Source organism: Bos taurus, chromosome 1 (genome assembly GCF_002263795.3).
Source record: "Bos taurus isolate L1 Dominette 01449 registration number 42190680 breed Hereford chromosome 1, ARS-UCD2.0, whole genome shotgun sequence".
NCBI lineage: Eukaryota > Metazoa > Chordata > Mammalia > Artiodactyla > Bovidae > Bos > Bos taurus.
Genome location: NC_037328.1, coordinates 133,354,814 through 133,364,856, shown reverse-complemented (window position 1 = coordinate 133,364,856; position 10,043 = coordinate 133,354,814).

Below are 10,043 nucleotides of genomic sequence, written 5' to 3'. Positions count from 1 at the left end.
GAAGCCTTGGCCATAGCACATAGGTCTTGCTGTTCAGATGGCAGACACTGTTTTCCTCATCCTTCTCCACTTCAAGCCATGGCTCTCTAGAGTTGAAACCCACCATCTTATAAGAAGACTATCAACATTTGCATCCAGCAAAGAGTTAGGAAAATGGTTGCTAGGGGATTATAAAACAGGAAGAAAAAAAATTGTAGGGCAAAAAAGCCAGAGATGGGAGTAGAGGTGGGTCCAGCAGAGATCAACAATAAAAGACAAAAATCTGAGACTTCCCTGGTGGTCCAGTGGTTACAACTTCTTATACAGGGGGTGTGGGTTAAATCCCAGGTCAGGGAGCTAAGATCGCACATGACTTGTGGACAAAAATCAAAAACCATGAAACAAAAATAATATTATAACAAATTCAATAAAGCCTTTTAAAAAATAAACAATATATTTTTTAAAAAAGACAAAAATCTGAGCCTAATGCAACAGACTCTGCCCACTTACTGGCCAGGAGTTGAGGGGTCACAGGAAGAACTCATTCAAAGAACTGGGGTCCAAAGAGTGAGGGGCACCAGGTAGATGAGGTTGAAGCATTCTGCTCACTGAGGCACAGGGGATATGGGAGCATGGGCCTGGTCTCAGGAAACAGGGCTGGCAGGATCAAGACCCTGTCCACCCACATATCAGGACAAGGCTCCTCACCCTCCACACACCACCTGGGAAGCCAGTGACCTGGGCATCCAGGCATAAGAAGGCTTGGGAGGAATTAGTGCCCTCCTGATGGAGGATGGCTCCAGGGAGTCTGGCACCTCTGTCTACAAGATCCTGTGTTTAGTCACTCAATCGTATCCGACTCTTTGTGACCCCATGGACTGTAGCCCACCAGGCTCCTCTGTCCATGGGGATTCTCCAGGCAAGAATACTGGAGTGGGTTGCCATGCCCTCCTCCAGGGGATCTTCCCAACCCAGGGATCAAACTCAGGTCTCCTGGATTGCAGATGGATTATTTACCATCTGAACTACCAGCAAAGCCTGCAGGATTAAAAGCAGCCAAAAAGTTATAGCCAAACCCTACTGATTTATGAGACAAAAACTACTGATCTGCCAGTCTCTCCTTTTAAGTCTCCTTTTAAGGGGTGGAACTCATGAGCAGCTTTGATGATACATTGGGGTAAAGGCTAACAATCCTTCATTCATTCATGGATCATTTACTGAAAGCTTAATATGTGCTAAATGTGGAACTAAATGCTGAGGAAACAAAAGTAAATATGACAGGGACAAAAATACTAACAAACATGTTTTCACAGCCTCCTCCTCTGCCTCTATCAACACTTCCAGCCCTTTTACGGAGGTTTCTGTTCACATACTTCTGGAGCTGTGCTGTGCTGATCAGGAAAATGGGTGACAAAGAAGATGGAAAGAATTCAGGGGAAACAATAAAGAATTGAGCCAAAAAGAACTGGGGCAGAGGAGATTAGAGATCTGCAGGAGCAAGGAAGGGGACTGGGGGGAAGGAGAGAGAGAGGAGGGAGAAACTGAGTGAGTCTGGAGTTGAGGTGGTGAGAAAAATGGTAGCAGGTGGGTCAATGAACAGACCTGCAAAGGACAGAAAACCACAGGGGGGTGGTGTGTGTGTGTGTGTGTGACAGTAATTTCTGCCCATGGTCTCTTGGAGACTTGATGAACTTCTTTGCAGTTGGGACCATGTTTTACCCTTGGATGCCACACTATGATAAAACTGGCTGCCACAAAGTAGCCCGGCTCTAAGGGGATTACAGTATAAGACATGGTCCCTGCCCTCTAGATGCTCACAGTCCAATAGAGAAAACAGTCATTTAACGTAAACTAGCACAATAAAACTTTGCCAAGTGCTGTGTCACACCTCTCTGTAAGGCATGGGGTGGCAACTGAGGGAGAGGTCACTAGTTTACCTCTTGCTCAAGGACAGATAAGTGCTGTCTCAGCAGGAAGGTCAGTAGGGCTTAGGAGGGGACATTTTCTAGCTCCCAAATTGATGACCAAGAGCAACCTAAGCCTCAGTCCCAGACAAGAAGAAGCAGAAGATACAAATTCCCTCCTCGAACTACTCAAAATCCCACCACCTCCAGGACCCAGCCAGGGGGCAGGTAGCAAGCAGCCTACTTGAGTATCTTTTTTGACTGAGAGCTCTGTGGGGAGGGTGTGCTTGCCTTTCTACTCCAGTATCACCTATGCAAAGGAAAATGCGTGTAGACTGGGGTGTGAGCAAAAGAGAACACTGTACCAAACCACGTAAGCATGGAAGGAGAAAATGGGTGAATGCTCAACGAAGCTTGAAATTACAAAAGTGAAACACAAAGTCAGCCCCAGAGCAGCTGCAGTTTTACAGCTGTGGTTTGCACAGAGTTTGCTTCCCCCAGGCAAAGGGAGGACGTGGAGTTTCCAAGCAGGCTGAAGCAATCGCTTGGCTGGTTTGTGCCAGCCAAATGACTCACTCTCAAACCTGTTTAATATGAAACAGCATTAGGAGACTGGATATAGCCTCAAGGAGATCAGCTGCTAACCAGCTCAGATTATAGCTGCAATTCCTCAAACACAGCCACTTAAGAATATCTATTTGCCTGTCTTCAGTGGCATACAACACTGTAAAGGAAAGGGACCCTTCTTGAAGCAGAAAGATCAGGGTTCTGCTTCCCATTCAGTAGCAGTTCATCAGGTGACTTGGGTCAGCCTCACCTGAAAAACGAGACTGATACATTGTCCATAAAATAGGGCAATACCCTCCCTGCCTACATCCTGCTGTTGTTTTGAGAATTGAATGAGAAATATGATGAGAATGAAGTGAGGTGATGGAAATGGTAGACGGCTGTAAACCAGGTATTTTCATTACACACAAGTGTCATAAATCTCCTTCTACACTCTCATTGGAGCTAGAGGGAATTTCCTTAAATGGCAGGAATGAGGAAATAAACAACAAAAATTTTGCTTCCTACTTTAACATCAGCAGCCGTGAGAGCCCCATTTTAGTGGGTTATTGTGGACTTTGGTCATCCAGGCAGTAAATGGGAGTCTTCTCAAAATGATTAGAGCTCCTTTACTCACTGTTATCTGGGGTTATCAGTTAGACCATCTCTAATAATTTCCAGCAAGAATTTTAATGAGATCTCTGAGAAATTAAGGGAACTATTCCTTCCATTTGTAATTACATGGGCAAGAAAATAAGCAAAAGAATCTTTCATTCTTTTTTTCTTTATTTCTTCCCTTTTTCTTTTTTTTTCCTTCCCCCATCTCTGTCTCTCAGAGATAGAGAAGTAGATGAGTGAGGCACTTGTCTATGACAAAAATTTTAATTGAGTGACAAGAAACCTCAAATGCCAAGATAAATATATTTTAATGAATATTTTTCAAAAATGAAGTAATGCCAAAAAAATGAAAGAAAGTCACATTTTAGATAAAGATGAGCAACAGTGCCATCCAAGATATACTGAAGCCTAAAGCAAAAGGAAAAGTCAATATTTCTGATCCTGCCTATTTAAAACTTGGTATATTGTTCATTATTGATTTTTGCCTTAATATTGAGGGGTGTTTGTTGTCGTTGTTAATTTTTTCAATGTATATTTGGCTGCAATGGGTCTCCATTGAGGCATGTAGTTCCCTGACCAGGGATTAAACCAGCACCCCCTACAATGGGAGCACAGAGTCTTAACCACTGGACCACCAGGGAAATCCCCTTGCCTTAATTTTGATGTATCATGGATAGAAATTTTTTTTTTGTTCTAAGCAGCATCTAAAAGTATAGTTTTCCTTAGTATCAGTGGCATCTTAGATTTAGCGAAATGCTTTCCATATGGTATGTGGAACAAGCACGACACCTGGCAATGAAATTCAACTTGGCTTTGTCTCTCTCTGTTTCCTTTACACATTTATTCAGTGGAAGTCACCTTCCCCATTCCTGAACAAAAACTCAATGAGCCCCACGGCTTTTCTGTTCCCTCTTAAATAAGGAACAATCCCAAAGTTATTTTAAGTCACAAACACAGTCTCAGTTTAGCATCAGAATGTAAAATCCCCTGAAATAATCAAAACTCACAACTTCACTTAGTGGTAAACCTTCTCCCCTCCACCAACTGCGGGGTTGGCAGCCTGCAGTAGAAAAGGGGAATGGGTTCTCCTGCTCTCAGCTCTTCCTACTTGTCTTCCTCCTTCACCACTTAACATCTGCTGTCTTACTCTCCTCCCTAATGGTAGGGGCTTGACAGCAAGAGGAGGAAGGGGATAGAGCAGTTCCTACCTGACTGGGTGGCTTCACACTCTCTGAGCCAGGAAGATGGTTAGCAGGCGTCTTCTCTTGGGTCATCTTCACAGACTCATCAGGGCTTCCCTCTCCTTTCAGGTGTCTCTAACACTTGTCCCACCTGGGTGGTGACAACATGGATGTTATATAATATGTATATTATAACTCTACTTTTCTGTATGCTTCATATATTCTGAAGTTTCTTAATTTAAAAAGAAAAAGAACTGTGAGAGAGAATAAGGGGGAAGAATCCTAACTCTACATGAAAACAACCTTTATTGGATAGAAACTTGCCTTATCAGTCTCTCTCTTTCTTCCTTCTTCCCTCCCCCTATCCCCATTTCTCAGTTTACTACCAGCCATATCTTCTCTCCTGGTCTTCATTTGATCACCTTTATACCTCTATAGACCTATAAAAATGAAAGTGTGTCTAGATGGAGATAAACTTCCTTGCCCTGTCACATACTAGTTTATTTCTTACTTCTTCTGAATAAGCAGATCCATATCCCGCTGGTTTCTAATTTCTTCAAGAATAAATGGCTCTGGCCAGAATCCAGTCCACTCCCAGTCCTCTGGGAGCTCGTCAAAAGAGCTGGAACATGTCTTCCCTTGACCTCTACAGCAGAAATCAACAGGAGTCCCACAGCATAGAACATACTGTAAAAACAGCAGTGTCACCAAAGGCAGAAAACACATTTTGTTCTCACCACTAAGAGTCTGACTGTACTGCCGGTCTCCAGGCACTGGGACCAAAGACAGAAGAATGTTGCAGAGGCTAAACAGTTGTCCCCGCTTTAATAAAATAATCGCCTTCATTGTTTAGCTTCACAGTACTGGCAATGTATTGCTTATATACTACAGTGCTCATTTTTCTTAGTCTTCATAGTCTTCAATATTGTGCTTTATTAAGGTGGTATTTAAATATGTGGCTCTAGTTTGCCTTCTAGGGTCTGTAGAGGTTGAAACTGAAAAGCAATTTGAATTCTTACACATTTCAAAGGGTCTGTCCAGATTCAGAATGTCTGAAGCAAAACATTTTTCCAACACAACAAGTTTTGGGAGGATAAAGAGAGAACAGCTTGCTGCTGAGGGTTATGTATACCTGTGGTGGATTCATTTTGATATTTGGCAAAACTAATACAATTATGTAAAGTTAAAAAATAAAATAAAATTTAAAAAAAAAAGAGAGAGAAATGAAGGCATCAGTTCAGTTCAGTGGCTCAGTCGTGTCTGACTCTTTGCGACCCCATGAATCACAGTACGCCAGGCCTCCCTGTCCATCACCAACTCCCAGAGTTCACTCAAACTCATGTCCATCGAGTCGGTGATGCCATCCAGCCATCTCATCCTCTGTCATCCCCTTCTCCTCCTGCCCCCAATCCCTCCCAGCATCAGAGTCTTTTCCAATGAGTCAACTCTTCGCATGAGGTGGCCAAAGTACTGGAGTTTCAGCTTTAGCATCATTCCTTCCAAAGAACACCCAGGGCTGATTTCCTTTAGAATGGACTGGTTGGATCTCCTTGCAGTCCAAGGGACTCTCAAGAGTCTTCACCAACACCACAGTTCAAATATGTCCATACAAAGACTTAGACATGAATCTTATTTGTAATAGCAAAAAGTTGAAATCAACCTAACACTGATCATTAGCAAATGAATGGATAAATGAACTGTAGTATAGCCATACTAAGAATATTGCTCAGCTAAAAAAAAAAAAAAAGGAATAAAATACTGACACATGGATCAGTATAACACAGATGAACCTTGAAAACATGCTACAGATATGCAATAAACAAGATGTAAAAGCCACATATTAGATGGTTCTATTTACATAAAACCTTCAGAATAGTTATTAATACAGAAAGTATACCAGTGGTTCCTGGAAGGATGGGTAAAAACAGAGTGGCTTAATGGGTGTAGCATTCCTCTTTGGGTTGATGAAAATGTTCTAATATTGATTTTGATGATGATTGTACCTATCTGTGAATACACAAAAAACACTGAATTTCATATTTTAAATAGGTGAATTGTATGGTATGTGAATTATGTCTCACTAAAGATGTCACAGAAAGGAAGGAAAAGAGGAAAAGTGGATGGGAAGAAGGAAGAAAACAAAAACAAGAGACAAAACTGGGCACAAACTTCAAACTTTTCAGATTTCCCAAAGTAATCACACTCCCCATGTAAGGAAACAATGTCTCTAGAAACATATCTTCCCATAGCTGCAAAAAAAGTGGAGAAATTGAATTCTGGTTTCAACCTAGGAATCAGAACTCCTAACAGTAGTTGTTCACTCTTTCAGTCGTACCCAACTCTTCATGACACCATGGACTGCAGCACGCCAGGCTTCCCTGTCCTTCAACATCTCCCGGAGCTTGCTCAAACTCATGTCCATTGAGCTGGTGATGCCTAACAGTAGAGACTTTCTAAATAAAGGAAAAATATTCACAGATACTAAGAAACTGTAAGAATGTGCCAGATTGTTCACTATACTCAGCCACATTGGAAAGTGTGTGAATTATGTTAAAAGGGGACAAGATGGGAGACAGAGGGACCATATAGGTGCCTGGTGCAGGCCCACAAAGGGATGGTTATGATCTGAACTTTTGATGACTAAAGCTGCAGTAATAGAAGCAGAGAGGAGCAGATTTGAGAAACAATTTGAAAGAAAAGCCAGCAGAATTTGGAGATTTGTTTCACAAGAGAGACGAGGAAGAAGGAGGAATTAAGAATTTTTTGGTTTAGGCTTCTCTGGTGGCTCAGAAGTAAAGAATGCCTGCCAATGCAGAAGACATGAGTTCAATCCCTGATCCAGGAAGATCCCACATGCTGCAGAGCAACTAAGCCCGTGTGCCACAACTACTGAGTCTGTGTTCCACAGCCCATGAGCCACAAGTATTGTGCCTATGTGCCACAGCTACTGAAGCCCACAAGCCCAAGAGCCCGTGCTCAGCAACGAGAGAAGTCACCACAGTGAGAAGCCTGTGCACCACAGCTAGAGAATGGCCCCTGCTCTCCACAACTAGAGAAAAGCCCACACAGTCATGATGACCCAGAAGAGTCAAAAATAGTTAATTTCTTTTCAACAAAAAGTTTTCAAAAAGAAGAAAAAATTCCTGCCTTATGTAACTGAATGGATAATGGGATCTTGGCGGAGAAAGGACAAACATGGGAGGAAGAGGAGTTTTGAGACTTAGGGGAAGAAGGAGGGAGTACCCTAAATTCTAGATATATTACTGACTTCTAATTTAATTCCATTGTGGTCAGAGAAGATAATGTGTATGACTTAAATTCTTTTAAATGCATTGGACTTTATTTTATAGCACAAAATCTGGTCTACCTTGGTTAAGTATTCCATATGTATCTAGAACGTATGTGAATTATTTTATTGGATGGAGTGTCCTACAAATGCCAGTTAGGTGAAGCTGCTTGATGGTGTTATCCACGTCTTCTACATCCTTACTAATTTTCTGTCTACTTATTCTATCAATTACTAGGAAAAGGGTTTGAAATAAACAAGTATGATTGTGAATTTGTCTACTTCTATGTCTGCTTCATGTATTTCAAAGCTCTATTATATTAAATAAACATTAGAATTGTTATGTCCTCTTGATGAATTGATCCCTTTATCCTTGTGAACTGATCTTCTTTACTTTTTGTAATATTCTTTGCTCTGAAATCCTTTCTTTTGATTAATTTCCTTTTGTTTGCATAGTAAATATTTTTCCATCCTTTTAGTGTTAACCTATGTGTGTCTGTGGATTTAAAATGCATTCTTTGTAAGCAGCATACTGTGTGCCTTCTCTTTAATCCAGTCTCTATCTTTTAATTGGAAGTGTTCAATCCATTTATATTTAGTATGATTATTGATATGGTTTGGTTAAAGTTGATCATCTTGTTGTCTTCTACCTTTCCAAGTGATTCTTTGTTGCTTTCTCCTGCTTTTGTATGTGCTTTTGGGTTAATTAAAATTTTTTATGTTTACATTTTAACTCATTTGTGGCTTTTTTAGCTTTTACTATCTTGTTATTTTAGTAGTTGCTTTAGGGTTTATATGAATTTTTAACTTATCAAAATTTAAATTCAAGTGAAATTTGATTTCTTTAAGTATCAGTACAGTATAAGAAACTTATAGCAACATACTTTTATTTCCTTTCTTAGAATTTTTGCTGTTTTTGTCATACATTATTGGAAAAGACTCTGACGCTGGGAAGGATTGGGGGCAGGAGGAAAAGGGGACGACAGAGGATGAGATGGCTGGATGGTATCACTGACTCGATGGACATGAGTTGGAGTGAACTCCAGGAGTTGGTGATGGACAGGAAGGCCTGGCATGCTGCGATTCATGGGGTCGCAAAGAGTGGGACACGACTGAGCGACTGAACTGACTGACTGACTGATAAACTTCAAAATTGGGCTGCCAGATCTAACGAATAAAAATGAAGGGCACCAGGTAAAATCTGAAGTTCAGGTAAATACCAAATAACTTCATTAAATATGTTTCATGCAATATTTAGGAACATATACTAATAAGGTAACAATTATTTGAAATTCAAAGTTAATTGGGCATCTCATATTTTATCTGGCAATCATAACCATAATACATTATATTTTTGTTTAAGTAATAAAGCATCTTTTAAAGTGGTTTTAATAATAATTTTAAAATTTTATATATTTATACATAGTTACTATTTTCACTCTTCCTTCATTTCCATAGATCTGTAATTTCTTTCAGTGCCATTTTTCCTTATGTATGGAAGACTTTCTTTAGCATTTATTGCAGTACAGGTCTGCTATGATGAATTTTTTTACCTTTTGTACATCTGAAAAAGTCTTTATTTTGTCTTCATTTTTGAGAACTTTTTAGATAAGAATAGAATTCTATTTTTTCTAATTTGTTGAAGCTTCTTTTTTTGAGAATAGAATTCCAGATTGATAGGTTTTTCAGTATTTTAAAGATGTTATTTCACTATGTTCTTGCTTGCATTGTTCCTAACAAGAGATCTGCTGTCATCCTTTCTTTCTTCTTCTATATGTAACATGTCTCTCCTCTCCCTACTTTTAAGATTTTTCTCTTTATTACAGATTTTGAGCAATTTGATAGTTTTAATTTATTACTTTTATTTTTTAATTTGAAGTGTAATTGCTTTACAATGTTGTGTTAATGAGCAATCTGATTTTGGTATGCCTTCATATAGCTTTCTTTATTTTTTTGTGTGCTTTGGGTGTTGAAATTCTTAGATCTGTGAGTATATAGTTTTCATCTATGTTGAATATTTTAGGCCATTATTTATCCAAATACTTTTTGGCTCCAACTCTCTCTTTTGGAGACTTCATTTACATATGTTAGGCCACTTGAAATTGTCCCAGAACTCACTGATTCTCTACATTTTCAAAATCTTTTTTTCCCCTATGTATGTTTCATTTTGGAAATTTCTATTGGTGTGACTTCAAGTTCACTAATTTTTTCTTTGGCAATGTCCAATTTGCCACTAACCTATCCAATATATCTTTATTCAAACATTGTCATCTTCTTTAGAAGTACAATTTGGGTCTTTTTATTTATCTCATTTCTCTGCTTAGCTTTTTGAACATTTATTTTTATTTTTTTAATTTTATTTTATTTTTAAACTTTACATAATTGTATTAGTTTTGCCAAATATCAAAATGAATCCATCACAGGTATACATGTGCTCCCCATCCTGAACCCTCCTCCCTCCTCCCTCCCCATAGCATCCCTCTGGGTCGTCCCAGTGCACTAGACCCAAGCATCCAGTGAACATTTAGA